The sequence below is a fragment of the Carlito syrichta genome, unplaced genomic scaffold, assembly GCF_000164805.1.
Source record: "Carlito syrichta isolate Samal-C Ts95f unplaced genomic scaffold, Tarsius_syrichta-2.0.1 Scaffold305663, whole genome shotgun sequence".
Classification (NCBI taxonomy): Eukaryota; Metazoa; Chordata; class Mammalia; order Primates; family Tarsiidae; genus Carlito; species Carlito syrichta.
The window spans coordinates 297,990-315,169 of NW_007249759.1; positions in this window are offsets into that span (position 1 = coordinate 297,990).

Below are 17,180 nucleotides of genomic sequence, written 5' to 3' on the forward strand. Positions count from 1 at the left end.
GGAGGATTCCATCTTTCTAGGTGGCCCAGAATACTTTTGATAGGATTGGTATCAGCTCCTTCTTGTATGTTTTGTAGAATTCTGCAGGGAAGCCATCTGTTCCAAGGCTTTTTTTTTTTTTTTTGTAGGTAGTGTTCTTATAATGGAGTCATTTTCTGGGTTGGTGGGAGTGTAAACTAGTACAACCTTTATGGAAAACAGTGTGGTGATTTTTAAAAGATCTAGAAATTGACCTCCCATATAACCCAGCAATCTCTCTTCTAAGAATATACCTGGAGGTACTCAAATCATTCTCCATAATAGATGTCTGCACACGCATGTTTATTGCAGCAGTGTCCACAATAGCAAAAATATGGAACCAACTGTACCTGTCCATTGAACCTGGACTGGATGAAAAAGTATGGTGTATATGCACAATGGAATATTATGCAGCCCTAAAGAAGGACAAAATTATAGACTCTGCAGCAACTTGATGGATTTAGAATCTATCATATTTAGTGATTTATCACAGAAACAAAGAACTGAATACCACATATTCTCACTCATTAATCACAACACTGCATGAGGGGGATCAGCAGGAATGAGGCACTACCAGGAGAGGGAGGGAGGGAGCATGGGCACATAACATCACTAAGGGTACCTGATTCTAAATTAGGGGAAGTGAGGACTAGTGGGAGGCCCAACCTTCATCGGTGTGTAGACTTCTTATGTACCTAATCCTGAATTGTACCCCACCTTTTAAAAATAAAATAAAGAGAGGGAAATGAATTCAAGGCATTTGGGTCAGAGCCCATTGTTATCAAAAGGGAGCAAAATGGCACCCATGGTGGCTATGCAGGGAGAGGCGGCTCCTCCCTCCAAGTCCTCCTCTCCATCGATGCTCCAGGCTTCTCTGAGTAGCTGGGTCAGTCAGTCCTTCCTTGCCCAGTGTTTTCCTCTCCTGTGGAACCATCTCTGATGACTGATAACTGATTGGACAGAAGTCTGTGGACTCTCTTCTGTCCTGAAGAAGCAGTCACTCTCCTGTTATCTCCCAGCCTTCTCCCATGACCTCTTTTTGATTCCCCTTTACTCAGGATTGGGATGACTTCACCTTACCAGTTTATTTCTAGATATGCTTCTCTTACCTATTTTCAGATTCAGGGCATCTTTACAAAGTCCTCATGAAATCCCAAGTAAAGGGGCTGGTGGGGTCCTCTGCTTAAAATATTTTCCTGGCTGCCATCTACCTTAGAATAAAATCTGAGCTTCTCCATGGCCAGCAAGCTCCTCCTGATCTGCTCCTGTCCGTCTTAGACCTCATCTTATTCTCCTTACACTCTGACCTTCCGAGTCTCCACACAAAAGCTTCCATCTTGTTCTCACCTTGGAACCTTGAACTTGCTCTTTCTTTCCTGGCTTCTCCTTTCCAGATATTCACTTTTTCCACATTTTATTTCTCACCGGCTGTCCTATCACCCTGACTTATTCATGTATTTGCAACATTCTGTTGCCAGGGTCAAACATGTGCCTGGCACATAATAAACCCTCAGTAAACATTTGATGAGTGATTAAAAAAAAAAAAAAAAAGATCCCAGGACAATGGTAGGTTTTCAATACATGTTGTTGGATGAATGACTATATTCTGTGCTAAAACTAAAATGAGAGCTCTGGATTCCTAGAGGGTCAGGGATTCTTCAACAAAATAGATCAAAATAATTTCACTTTGGAAACATACAAATTATCTGTTAAATGCAGAAGATTTAATTCATGAATTACTATTCCTCCTGCTTGAGTATAGTAGAGTTTCCTTTGACATATATTATCCTCCTTCAAGTCTTTTTCCTAAGTCAGTGTATTTTGGTAGCACTGTCATGTGATTATACTTGTTAGCTGTTTCTGATCAGTAGTCCACGTGGGGATTGTTTGAAACATATGTTCCTATTACTAGTGTAAATGAAGGACATTTTCTAAAAGAACCCAGAGGAATACAAATATAAAAGCTTGCACTTGGGGTAAAACTTTTATTCTTATTAAATTCAAGTCATCTGAGGATAGTCTGCAAGCCAATCAATACCAGGCCAATAACTTTCCTTTAGAATTTTATGGTCTTGTTCTTTAAAAAACACCTTTATTGGAAGTGCATGGCTTATTATGGTCTACTATTGTCATAGAAACCTAATTATTCCATCAGAACTTACAGGTTCAATCTACTTCACTGACCCTTGGGAGCTTATTTGGAAATGATGGTGTTGGAGAAAGAACAGGATGCCAGGTGACACTGTGGAGCCACAGAGAGACTCTGGGCTTCTGTTTATTTTCATCATCACATATCCACCCTTACATCATGGGAGTCTCCCAAGGACAGACTGAGATGACATAGTTAAATGCATATTGATTCAAGTGAAACATACGGAATGCATTGCTAATAATGTAAACAAAAATCTATAATTTTCCCACAGACTGATCACCCTATCTGAGCAGGGCAACTTTTATCATAAACAAGAAGTAAAAGATCTGGTGTAGAAAAAAGGCAAGCTGCCCTGAATCTATGTAGGGTGTGTTTACTTCTGGACTTGTGTCAATCAATTGCAAGGACTGAACTTTGCTTCCAGAGGAGGGGCTAGATAGAGCATTCACTCTCACAGGTCCACATGGACTTTATTGGGGACCTTGGGGACCTTTGTGTGAAATGTTATAAACATGTGAGGCAGAGGTCTCCACTACTAAGCTCAAAGATAATACTGGCAAGGACCCCCATAATTGAATTGCCAAGATCACAGCGAGTCAGTGTGGTATCAGAAATGTCAGTTCTGTAATGTCAACGATCACCTCCACACACAGACCTCTTTTTCTAACCCAGCAACATCCCTTGAGCTCTGTTTCTGCATTTCCAGCTCTCAGTTGGACATACCTACTGAGGGATGATGCTAGGATCCTGCACACAGCAGAACTGAAACCAAAATAGCTGTCTTGCATCTACTCCCCATAACTGGCGTTTTCTCCCATTGCCTTATTTCTCTTCACGGCAACACCAACCCCCTTTTAGGAAGCTGTCAGCTCGAAGACCCTCTCTGCTCATCATTTACTTTGCCCTTTTCTTTCATTTGGCTGTTCTCTGATTCCTCTTTAGAAAAGTTTCCATTTTCTTCTCTTTCCATTTCTTTTACCATCACTCCAAATCTCTTTTTCCAGACTTTGACAAGAAAACTCCAACTTGAACATCTAATTTTGCAGAATGAAACCAATTATCCTGGAATTCAATAATGTATTCATTAGACTTTCTCATCTCTTCAATCTAACTTCCATTGCTCCCTCATTCAGGTTCTCAACTCTAACCAGCCAAACCAGTCCCCTTGCTATTCACTAAACACTGAGTCCTTTTTTTCACTTTCAAGATTTGTTCTGTGTTGTTCATTTCCCTGGAATACCTTATTCTCCGCTTTCATCTTTGCATCTTAAAATCTCATCCATTCTTGAAAGTCCAAGAAAGTCAAACATAACCAGCCAGGCAGCCCTCCTGGATTTTCCATGCCGGGAGTGTCTCCCTCACGTAGGGTAAGGGAAGCACACACTGCATCTAAATCTTGCCTCTACCATGACTGACTGTGGGACTTTAACCCTCAGTTTCCACATCCCTAAAATAAGAACCGTATTACCTATGCAGGAGTCTAATGAAATGGTGTTTGCAAAATTTCTAACAGTGCTTAGCATATAGATATTTTCCTCAAATTTCCTGCAAACTCTGTGTATTGTGTTTTTGGTGTTGCCTCTGCATTGGTGTGTATCTGCAAGTCTTTAATTTGTTTGTTTTGGAGAGGCGCTATTTAGAGGCATTCTAATTCTGGTTCTGTTGCTTGTGAGCTGTGTGATCTGAGACAGGTTGTTTTACCTCTCTTTGTTTCAGGCTTCTTATACGTAAAATGGAGATCATAAGAGTACTGATCTCACAGGGTTATTAAATGAGCTAAATTATACATGAGGTTGGCAAGCTTTTTTTTTTTTCTGTAAGGGGTCAGGTAGTGAATATTTTAGGCTTGTGGGTCATTTGGTCTCTGTTGCAACTCAGCTCTGCTCTTATAATGCCAAAAGCAGTCATAGACAATACATAGCGAATGGGCAGTGCTGTGCACCAATTAAACTTTATTTTAAAAAATAGGCTGTGGGTAGTAGTTGCCAGTCCCTTTTGAGTTAATATGTAAATTGTTCAGAACAAAGCCTGGCACTTAGTAAACCACTCAGTAACTGTTATTGGCTGTTATCATTGTGGAGTCACATTTCCTTTACTTGACTGCAATAGTTATGAGAGCAACATTTGTGTTTCATTCATTTTAATCCCTGTGGTCACCAGAACAATGTTCCCCACAGCGTCCCACTCTTTCCTCCAACTCCTGCCCCCACCCCCACCAGAGGTCCACATCCTAATTCCTGAGCCTGTGAATACATGGCAAAGGGGAATTAAGGTTGCAGATGGAATTAAGGTTGTTAACTATAGGACCTTAAACTAGGGATATTATCCTGGGTTACATGAGTGGGCCCTATGTAATCATAAGGGTTTTCAAATGTGGAAGAAGGAGGCAGAAGAAAAAAACAGAGAGATGGCAGAGTGAGAATGACTTTGTTTGCAGTTGCTGGCTTCGAAGATAGAGAAAAGGGTCATGAGACCAGGAATGCAGCAGACCCTGCAAACTGGAAAAAGCAAGAAAATGCCTTCTCCCGGGTGTCCTCCAGAAAGGAATTTGTGCTGCTGGCAATTTGATCTTAGCCCTGGGAAACCTGTGTGAGAATTTTGATGTATATATGAGACTGTAAGATAATACATTTGTGTTGCATTAAGTCATTACATCTATGGTGATTTGTTGCAGCAGAAATAAAAAACGAATACAATTTTCCATGTGTCTAGTGCAGAAAGCACAAACTAACCACTGAGTGAACGGATATGTTTCTTACTCCCATTTCATGTCTGTGTTAGGACATGATCTGACAACATATTTTCCTATTGTAAACACTGATGTGCTTGTAAGGCATTTATCATCTGCTGTTTACCATCATACAGCTGCTGAACTGTCAATAATTATTGACTCCTTTGATGCTTCCAGACACCTCTTATGGATAGAGTGTACTTTGGGGCACTCCTTTCCTTTTTCCTCTTCTTAGTTTTCAGTTCATGAATTATTTGTACTAGCCTCTTCCCAGGACACCATTTGAAATGTACTTGTGTAATACTCTGTATTCTTCCAGTCTTTGTGACTTTCAAGAAAATGGCTTTTCCCTTTCCCCTCCATTTCTACTCTGAGTTTTAATTGTGTAAAATGGAGTACTGGTTTTCAAAGTTGCCTTTGTATCCTAAATCCATTTGTCTGTGCTCTTTCCTGTTGTCAAATGGGAACATTTTTAAGGTTTTCTCTCTTCCTGCCTAGCAGAAAATCACTAACACCCCCTGTGTGTTTTTAGAGCATATCTGTGACAATGTTTCTTAATTTTGCTTTGGTTTAAGAAAGACTCCTCACCTACCACTGGGGAGAGGAGAACCTATTCAGTAAATGGTGCTGGGAAAACTGGCTGACCACATGCAGAAGATTGAAACAGGATCCCTATCTATCCCCATGCACAAAGGTTAATTCCACATGGATCAGAGACCTAAATGTAAAACCTCAAACCATAAGAACCTTAGAAAATGAAGGAAAAACCCTCATGGAAATCGGAACTGGCATCCAATTCCTGAACAAAACCCAAAATTCACAGCTCATAAGAGAGAAAATAGACAAGTGGGACCTTATTAAACTGACAAGCTTCTGCAAAGCCAAAGAAACCATCAAGAGAGCAGGGAGACAGCCTACAGACTGGGAAAAAGTATTTGCCAACTCCAGGTCTGACAAAGGCTTAACATCCTGGATCTACAAGGAACTCAAACGTGCTGAAAAGAAAAAAAACAAACAACCCCATTATAAAATGGGCAAAAGATATGAACAGACACTTCACAAAGGAAGACATCTGAGCAGCCAACAAACACATGAAGAAATGTTCAACCTCACGAATCATCAGGGAGATGCAAATCAAAACCACACTGAGATACCACCTAACCCCAGTCAGAATGGCAATTATCAACAAGTCAAAAAATAACAGCTGCTGGAGAGGGTGTGGTGAAAAGGGAACACTTCTACACTGTTGGTGGGAGTGTAAATTAGTGCAACCTCTGTGGAAAGCAGTGTGGCGATTCTTAAAAGCTCTAAATACCAACCTTCCATATGACCCTGCAATCCCCCTACTGGGAATATATCCTGAAAAACACAAATCACTCTATAAAAAAGATACTTGCACACGCATGTTTATCGCAGCACTGTTCACAATAGCAAGAACCTGGAAACAGCCATGCTGCCCGTCAAAAGAGGACTGGATTAAAATAATGTGGTACATATACATGATGGAATACTATGCAGCCATAAAAAAGAACAAATCATGAATTTCGCAGCAACCTGGATGGAACTAGAGTCTATATACTGAGTGACCTCTCACAGAAACAAAGATCCGAGTATCACATGTTCTCACTCATATAATGGACCTTAAACATCCAATGCAATACTATACGAAAATGACTGACCGTACTGGGAAACTATGGTGGGGGGAGGGAGATGGGATTAACAGTAGCAAATATCTGTCTGGGAACGGGGAAACACCCCATATCAACAGGGTGCCTGAATTAAACGCAATTGTATACCTAACCCTTAACTGTACCCCACAACTTTACAATTAAAAAAAAAAAATTTCATCATGAACATGAAAAGATAAGTTACAGAATGGGAGAAATTATATACTAGAAAAATCTGTTAAAGAAGTACTATCCAACAGATACAAAGAACTCTTAACACTCAACAGCAAGAAAATGAACAACTTTATTTTAAAATGGACAAAAGACGTACCTGGACAAACACTTCAACAAAGAAGACATACAGATGGCAAATATGTATGTATAAAGATTCGCAACATCATTTGTTAGAGAATTGTAAGTTAAAACAACAGATGTTGTCACTACACACCTATTATTACAGCCAAAATCCAAAACATTGACAACACCAAATGCAGACAAGGAGTAGAGCAATAGGAACTCTCATTGATTGTTGTTGGGAATTCAAAACATTATAGCCACTTTGACAATCTGATTGTTTATTGTAAAACTAAACATCATCTTCGTATTTGATCCAGCAATCGCACTCTTTAGTGTTTACCCAAATGAGCTGAAAACCTAGGCCCACATAAAAATTTGCACAGAGACATTTAGAGCCGCTTTATTTTTAATTATCAAAACTTGAAAGCCACCAAGATGTCCTTCAGGAGGTGATTGGATAAGTAAATTGTGGTCCATCCAGGCAACGGAATATTAGTCAGTGACAAAGATATCAGCTATCAAGCAATTAAAAGATATGAAGAAAAATTAAATGCATATTAATAAGTGAAAGAAACCAATCTGGAAACCCTATGTACTATATGATTCCAACTGTGTGCCATTCTTTAAAAAGCAAAATTGTGGAGACAGTAAAGAGATCAGTAGTTGTTAGAGATTAGGGTAGAAGCTGAGGGTTGAATTGATGGAGCATGAAGAATTTTTAGGGCAATGAAACTATTCTGTATGATACTATAATAGTGGCTACAAGTTATTATATTTTCACAAAATCTATGTAATGCACAACATCAAGAGTGAACCCTAACTTAAACTGTGAACATTGGGTGATATTGATATGCCAATGTAGATCATTGATTACAACAAATGTAGAACTCTGGTGCTGGGTGTTGATAGTGAAGAGGTTGGGCATGTGGTGGGGGGGCGGGGATGTATGGGAAATCTCTGTAACTATCATTCAATTTTACCGTGAGCCTAAGACTGTTCTAAATATAGTCTCTTAAAAGAAATTAAAAAAAAAAAAAAAGACTCCTGTCCATGTGAGACAGAGTCTGGACTTGCTTTCAACTCTCTGGATGTTAATGGTTCCTCTTGTCTTCCATTGAATTTTCTCTTGTAGCAGCAGAAGGCAGAGTGGAACAACATCTTCTCTGCTGTTACTGGAATACAGACAAACATGCACATACTCCCAGGACTGCTCCAAGAGCTCTTCAATGGATACTTATTTTGCCACATTGGTAGTCACTGTGAGAGGTTACAGAGATGAAAATGCTACTCTCCTTGCTTTAAAAACGCCCAGACCCTTGTGAAGAATAGATTTATACACAGCTTAGATTTCTTCTCTTTTTCTCCTTACAGGTTGCTACACCACACCCCCCACTCTCCCTTAAAGGTAGGAGTGACCATGTGACTGAATTCTAGCCAAGAAACTTGAGTTGTCAACCTAAATAATAAACAGAGAGAGGCTCTATAAAAGAAAAAAAACACATTTATTTGGAAATAGGAAATTGCATGGGAATATGTGTACCATAGTAAACAAACGATACATGTATTTAGGGAGGTAAAGGAAGACATGTCTGTAATCCTAGCACCTTGGGAGGCTGAGGCGGGAGGATTGCTTGAGTCAAGCCTAGGCAACATAGTGAGACCTTGTCTCTACAAAAAAATTTAAAAATTAGCCAGCTGTGGTGGTACATGCCTATATGTCTGTAGTCCCAGCTACTCAGGAGGCTGAGTCTGGGGGATTGCTTGAGCCCTGGAGATTGAGGCTGCCATGAGCTGTGATTGAGCCACTTTTGCCTGGGTAAAAGAGTAAGACCCTGACGTCAAAAAAAAAAAGCAAACATTTTTAAAGGTAAAAAGGAGGACTATGTAATTGTTTTGAAATTATTATCCTTGGTTAAAAAGATTAGTAACAAGGGTGATGCCACTCCAAGTTTGGACAGGCAGTATTTTTTTTTTTAAATAAGGTTGCAGTGGTCTTTGTGTAAGATTGTGGTTTTTGTTATCAGGCATAAAAAACACGAGACCCCTCTCTGCATGGCCTTCCCAGCTTCATCTGTCAGAGTTTTCTTAACATTAGTAACTCCATTTTGATTCTGACAGTTTTCACAGAGTAGACATTATGGGTGTTCCTTCAGGCCAAGGCATGACAACCCATGGCATATTCTCCCACGTTCTTTTCCCCTTCAGGTTGGCCAAATGGACACGAACTCCAGGGCAACTGATGTAGCCTTTTGCTAAAGAGGGTATGGCTAGTTTGTGGAGAGGAAGTTAGTTAGTCCTGCTGACCTATTCACCGGCCACAGACTGTTACGTGAGCAAAAACAAATGCAGAGTGAGTGTATTGATCCATTATAAATCTCTAGGTATTTATTTCAAGACTTAGCATTACCTTAACAAATATGTGATACAAATTGGGGTAAATGGCATTTTAAATTTTTAATAGTTTTGTGTTTATATAAATGTTTACTAAAACCATAAAACTAGCACATCAAAACTATGATTTCATGCATATTATTACCAGGACATGGCTAAAGTTGGTGCTTAAATTCAAAAGGGGTAACTTGAAAAAAAAAAAGGTAAATTGTGGTACTAGGAGGACTGTGTAAGGCCAAAAATTGATGGCCAAGCAGTGATGTAGGTTTTGAGGGACAACGGGCTAGCATGAATGCCCATGTCCACAATTTGGAGGATTCATGCCAGATTGATACTTCACTTCTATAAATTAATACATCTGGGCCATTTTGGAGACTCAGGTACTGCATAGTTCTTACATTTAGTCCTTTTGCAATAATTTTCATTTACAAGCAAAAAAAGAACTCAAAAGGAACGAATATTTCCCTTTTTAATATCTTCCTTCGATGGTGTTACAGAGGTAGAACTTTCTGATTGCCAACTTTTTTCCCCCCTTCTATTTTTGGACCTCAGGTGCAGCTTTGAGTTATATACTTTTGTGTGTGTGATTTAAGACATTAAAATTTAAAAAATTTTATTTTAAAGATGTGGGGTACAATTCAGGATTAGGTTTACAAGTGGTCATTGTACAGGTGATGTTTGGGCCTCCTGCTGGTCCCCACTTTGCCTGGTTTGAGATCAGGTACCCTTATTGATATTGTGCCTGTCCACCCACCCCGGCAGTATCCTGCTACTGCCAATCCCTTTCTTATAGTATTATGGTAAATGTTCAGGGTCTGCTCATGAGTGAGAACATGTGGAACTCTGTGTTTCTGTGAAAGATCACTAAGTATGATAGACTCTTAATCCATTCAAGTTGCTGCAAAGTCCATATGTTTGACCTTTATGATTGTGTAATATTCCATTGTGTATATGTACCACTTAAAAAAAAAAATCCAGTCCAGTTTCAATGGGCAGCACGGTTGATTCCATGTGTTTGTTATTGTGAACATGCGTGTGCAGGTATCTTTTCTATAGAATTATTTGAGTTCCTCCAGGTAGATTCCCAGAAGGGGGGATTGCTGGATCATATGGAAGGTCAATGTCTAGTTCTTTTAGAAATCACCACACTGTTTTCCAAAGAGGTTGCACTAGTTTGCATTTCCACCAGCAGTATAAAAGTGTTCGTTTTTCTCTGCATCCTCACCAGCATCTGTTGTTGTTTGTTTTCTTAATGATAGTCATTCTTACTGGGGTTAGGTGGTATCTCAATGTGGTTTTGATTTGCATTTCTCTGATGATTAGTGAAGCTGAGCACTTTTTCATATATCTGCTGGCTGCCTGTATATCTTCTTTTTAGAAGTGTCTATTCATGTCTTTTGCCAACTTTTTTTCCCCCTTTTGGCACATTTGAGTTCCCTGTAGATCCTGGATGTTAGGCATTTGTCAGATATATAGTTGGCAAATATTTTTTCCAATTCTGTGGACTGTATCCCCGCTCTCTTGATGTTTCTTTTGTTTTTCAGAAGCTATTCAGTTTGATGAGGTCCCATTTGTCTATCTTATCTCATATGGCATGAGCACTTGGGGTTTTGATCAGGAATTGGTTGCCAGTTCCACTTTCCATAAGGGTGTCTCCTGCATTTTCTAAGATTCTTATAGTCTGAGGTTTTACGTTTAGGTCTTTGATCCATTGAGAGTCTATTTTTGCATATGGTGGTAGGCAGGGATCCTGTTTCAATCTTCTGCATGTGGTCACTCAGTTTTCCCAGCACTTATTTATTGAATAGGTTCTCCTCTCCGCAGTGGTTGTTGGTGGAGCCTTTGTTGAAGATGAGTTGGTTGAGAAATTGAGGTTTTGCTTCTGGAAGCTCTATTCGGTTCCATTGGTACATATGCCTATTCTTGTACCAATACCAGGCTGTTTTGATTATTGTAGCCTTATAGCAAATTTTAAAGACTGGAAGTGTGATACCTCCCACTTTGTTTCTTTTGCTAAGGATTGTTTTGGCTATTCATGGTTGTTTATGTTTCCTTTTTAAAATAAATTTTATTATTTTTATTTTAAAGATGTGGGGTACAATTCAGGGTTAGGTATACACATATTCATTATGTAGGTACCCTTGTTGATGAGGTGTGACCCCCATCCCCCGGCAGATTCCCACTATTGCCAAATCCTGCCCCCACTCAACCCTGGCAGTTTCCCCCTACTGCTAATCCTTTTCTTATAGTATTAAGATAATTGTTCAGGGTCTGCGTATAAGTGAGAACATGAGGTACTCAGTTCTTTGTTTCTGTGATAGGTCACTCAGTATTATAGATTCTAAGTTCATCAAGTTTGCTGTGAAGTTCACAATTTTTTTTTTTTTTTTTTGAGTTGGAGTCTCACTCTGTCGCCCAGACTGGAGTGCAGTGGCCGCTCCCGGCCACCGCAGCCTCGACCTGCTGGGCTCCGGTGATCCTTCCACCTCAGCCTTCCGAGTAGCCAGAATTACAGGCATGCACTACCACGCCCAGCTGATTTTTTGATTTATTGTAGAGATGAGGTCTTGCTGCCCAGGCAGGTCTCGAACCCGCGGGCTCAGGCAATCCACTCACCTCAGCCTCCCAAAGGCGCGGGATTACAGGCTGAGCCACCGAGCCCGGCAAGTTCACAATTTTGTCCTTCTTTATGGCTGCATAATATTCCATCATGTATATGTACCACATTTTAAAAATCCAGTCCTCTTTTGATGGGCGGCATAGTTGGTTCCATGTTTTTGCTATTGTGAATAATGCTGCAATAAACATACGTGTGCAGGTAGGTATCTTTTTCATAGAGTGATTTGCGTTCCTCCGGCTATATTCCCAGTAGGGGAATTGTGGGGTCATATGGAAAGTTGATTTTTAGATCTTTCAGGAATCGCCAAACTGTTTTCCACAGAGGTTGTATTAGTTCACACTCCCACCAACAGTGCAGAAGTGTTCCCTTTTCACTGCGTCCCCTCCAGCATCTGTTGTTTTTTTAAGTCATTAGTGACAGCCATCCTGACTGGAGTTAGGTAGTATCTCAGTGTGATTTTAATTTGCATTTCTTTGATGACTAGTGAGGCTGAGCGTTTTTTCATACGTTTGTTGGCTGCTCGTACGTCTTCTTTTGAGAAGTGTCTATTCATATCTTTTGGCCACTTTGTAATGGGGTTGTTTGTTTTTTTTCCTTTCGTCATGTTTGAGTTCCTTGTAGATCCTAGATGTTAGACCTTTGTCAGATATACAGCTGGCAATTATTTTTTCCCAGTCTGTGGGCTGCCTCCCTGCTCTCTCAATGGTTTCTTTGGCTTTCCAAAGCTTGTCAGATTGATGAGGTCCCACTTGTCTATCTTATGTCTTATGGCATGGACACTTGGGGTTTTGACCAGGCATTGGTTGCCAGTTCCAATTTTCATAAGGGTATCCCCTGTATTTTCTAAGAATCTTATAGTTTGAAGTTTTATATTTAGGTCTTTGATCCATTTAGAGTTGATTTTTTGGTGTGGTGATAGGTAGGGGTCTTGTTTTAATCTTCTGCATGTGGTCAGCCAATTTTCCTAGCACCATTTACTGAATAGATTCTCCTCTCCACAGTGGTTTTTAGTGGAGGCTTTGTCAAAGAGGAGTTGGTTGAGAAATCGAGGTTTTGCTTTGGAATCTGTATCCTGTACCATTGGCCTATATGCCTGTTCTTGTACCAATACTAGGCTATTTTGATTATTGTAGCTTTTTAATAAAGTTTAAAGTTTGGGAGTGTGATACCTCCTGCTTTTTGTTTGTTTTTTGTTTTGCTGAGGATCGTTTTGGCTGTTCGTGGTCATTTATGTTTCCATATGAATTCCTGTATTGTTGTTTCCAGGTCTGAGAAAAATGCTGCTGGTAATTTAATGGGTACTGCATTAAATCTGTAGATTACCTTGGGTAGGATGGACATCTTAACAGCGGAGACTCTTCCAATCTATGAGAATGGAATATTTTTCCATTTGTTTGAGTCATCTTTGATTTCTAGAGCAGTGTTTTGTAGTTTTTGTTGTAAAGGTCTTTCATGTCTCCAGTTAGGAAAATGCCAAGGTATTTGATTTTTTGTGTGGCAATTGTGAGTGGGATTGTGATTTTTATTTGGGTTTCTGTTTGTTTATTTTTGGTGTATAGAAATGCAACTGTCTTTTGCACACTTGTTTTCTGCCCTGAGACTTTGCCAAAGTCCTTTATCAGTGAAAGCAGGTTTTTGACAGATTATCTTGGATTTTCGAGGTATAGGATAATATCGTCAGCAAAGAGAAATAACTTCCTCTTTTCCTACTTGGATACCCCTGATTTCCTTCTCTTGTCTAATTGCTCTAGCTAGGACTTCCAACACAATGTTGAAAAGAGGGTGAGAATGGGCAGTCTTGTCTTGTTTTGGTTTTCAGGGGAAATGTTTCCAGTTTCTGTCTGTTTAGCACTATGCTGGCTTGGGGTTTCTTGTCGATGACACTTACTATTTTGAGTTATGTTCCATCTATGCCTAGATGTTCGAGGGTTTTTATCAAGAAGGGATGCTGGATTTTATCAAAACCTTTTTCTGCATCTAATGATATAATTATGTGGTTGTTATTTTTACATCCTTTGATGTATTTAATTACATTTATGGTCTTGTGAATGTTTAACCAGCTCTGCACCTGGGGATGAAGTCTACTTGGTAATGGTAGATGATTTTTGACATGTGTTGTTGGATCCAGTTTGCTAGAATCTTGTTGAGAATTTTTGCATCTATGTTCATTAGGGATGTTGACCTGTAGTTCTCTTTTGTTGTTGTATCTTTACTCAGTTTGGGTATCAGTGTGATTTTAGCTTCATTCCCTAAAAATAATTTGGGGGGAATTCTGTCTTTCTCAATTGCCTCAAGTACTTTCAGTAGGATTGGTATCAGCTCCTTCATGTATGTTTTGTAGAATTTCATTGGAAAGCTATCTGGTCCAAGGCTTTTTTTGGTAGGTAGTTTTCTAATGACGGAGTCAATTTCCTGGGTTGTTATTGGTCTATTTGGTGTCTCAAGGTCTTCTTGTTTCAACTTGGAAAGTTGTGTGATGTCAGAAAGTCCTCCATTTTATTTAGGTTATCAAGTTTGTTTCCATACGGGTGTGCATAGTTATCTCTGATAATCTTTTGTATTTCTTTGGAGTCAGTTGCAATTTGATCTTTTGCATTTCTGGTTGTGTTTATTAGGTAGGTATTATCCTTTTTAAAATAATTTCATTTCATTTATTTTGGAGTTGTGGGATACATGTGGGGATTTGCTACTGAAGTCAATTGCGTGCAGGTGAGATTTGGGCTTTTAGCAAGTCCTCTCTTCCCTGGTAGTGAACATGGTGCCACATGGATGGTTGTGTGCCCCCATCCCTCCTCCCTCATTTCTTCCATCTTTTAGCAGTATCCAGCATTTGCTGTTCCTGCCTTTGTGCTTGCATATGACAATATAGAAATTTAAATGGGAACAAAAAAGACCGTGAGTGGCCAAAACAATCCTCAGCAAAAGAAACACAGCAGCAGGTATCTCACTTCTAGACTTTAAACTTTATTTATTTATTTATTTTTGAGTTGGAGTCTCACTCTGTCACCCAGACTGGAGTGCAGTGGCCGCTCCCGGCCACTGCAGCCTCCTCTGCTGGGCTCCGGCGATCCTTCCGCCTCAGCCTTCCGAGTAGCTGGAATTACAGGCGCGCGCTACCACGCCCGGCTGATTTTTTGATTTATTGTAGAGATGAGGTCTCGTTGCCCAGGCGGGTCTCGAACCTGCGGGCTCAGGCAATTCACTCACCTCAGCCTCCCAAAGGCGCGGGATTACAGGCTGAGCCACCGAGCCCGGCTGACTTTAAACTTTATTACAAGGCTACGGTAACCAAGATGACATGGTACTGGTACAGGATTAGGCACATAGATCGATGGAACAGGACAGAGATTCTAGAAGTGAAAACACAGTCCCTCACCCAACTCATCTTCAGCAAAGCCACCCATAGCAATTGTATGGGAAAGGAGACCATATTTAGCAAATGGTGTTGGAAAAATTGACTAATGACATGCAGAAGAATGAAACTGGACCTCTGCCTGTCACCATATACAAAAGTCAACTCAAAATGGATCGAGAACCTAAATGTAAAACCTCAAACTATAAGAATTCTCAAATTAGAAGAAATGTAGGAAACATCCCTGTGGATATCGGAGTAGGCAATTAATTCATGACCGAGTTCCCAAAAGCAAATGCTACAACAGCTAAGATAGACAGGTGGGACCTCATCAAACTGAAAAGCTTTTGCACAGCAAATTATTCATCGACAAAGGCCTAATGTCCACAATCTACAAGGAACTCACATGAAGTGAAAGGAAAAAAACCCTATTAAAACATGGGCAAAGGACATGAACAGATACTTCTCAAAAGATGACATTCAAGCAGCCAAGAGACACATGAAAAAATGCTCAACTTCCCTAATCACCAGCGAAATGCAAATCAAAGCTACAATGAGATACCACCTAACTCCAGTAAGGATGACTATCATTAGTAAGTCAAAAAAACAAGTGCTAGTGCAGCTGTGGAGAAAAGGGAACGCCTCTACACTGTTGGTGGGAACATAAGCTAGTTCAACATCTATGGAAAGCAGAGTGCCGATTTCTAAAACAACCAAAAAATGAGCTTTCATATGATCCGGCCATCCCTCTCCTGGGAATATACCTGGAGGAACATAGATATCTCTACCAAAAAGACATCTGTACACATGTTTTTTGCTGCACTATTCACAATAGCAAAAACATGGAACCAACACTGTTGCCCATCAAAAGTAGACTGGATAAAGAAAATATGGTACATATACATGATGGAATATTACACAGTGATAAAGAAGAAAAAATCGTGGCCTTTGTGGCAACTTGGGTGCAGTCGGAGACCATCATAGTAAGTGACTATTGCAGAAAGAAACAACTGAATACTTCATGTTCTCACTCATAAGTGGGGCCCTGAACACTAGACACATTAGCGCAAGGAAGAGATGGGCAATCACTGGGCACTGCTAGGGGAGGGAGGGAGGAAGGAGGGTGGGGAGGCATGTGACAACAAAATGGGTACCTGGTCCACTACCAGAGGGAGTGAGGTCCAGCTAAAAGCCCAAACTTCACCTGCATGCAGCTACTCATGTTGTAAATCCTCAATTGTACCCCAAACACTATAATAAATAAATTATTAAAAAAAAAAACAAAGAAAGCAAATCTGCCTCCAGCAAGGCCCTACTTCTTTCTGCTTTTCCTTATTTATCTGTACAGTAGCAGTGACAACTTGACCTAATTTAGATTCCCCCTAAAGCAGAAATTGAGACAAGCATTTGAGTGCAGGTGGTTTATTTGGAACTTAATATCAAGAAGCACAAGTGAGGAAGTAGGGAAAGTGAGACAGGGAAGGGAGCTGAGCCTTTACAGTGTGTTAATGAGTCGGCCCCTCTGTGGGCAGCAGGACCTAGTCTCAGGGACTTGTTACAGAACCTCTGAAAGATCATGCCGATGTGTAGTTACAAATGAGTCTGGGGTTTTCAGAAAATCTCATAATGTGTCTTTTGGGAATGTCAAGTGTTTGTTCCTTTTAAAGAATAAATTGAGTCTTACTATGTGATTTCTGATTTGTGGACAGTAGTTACATGAAGAGCTGTGTTGAAAGGACTCTTTTAGAGTGGGCTCAGTTAGAAAATCGAGTAGTGATGAGTCTGCAACACCTGTCATGGACAAGTGAGAGGGACATGGCAGTGCCCATGACATCTTTTTGCCATCCTGGTATGACTATTAGGTACAACAACAATGTAAATCAGTGCTCAAAACTCTGAATGGTAATGCTCAGCCTCACTAATCACATGATTTAAAAGTGAAATAAATTTTT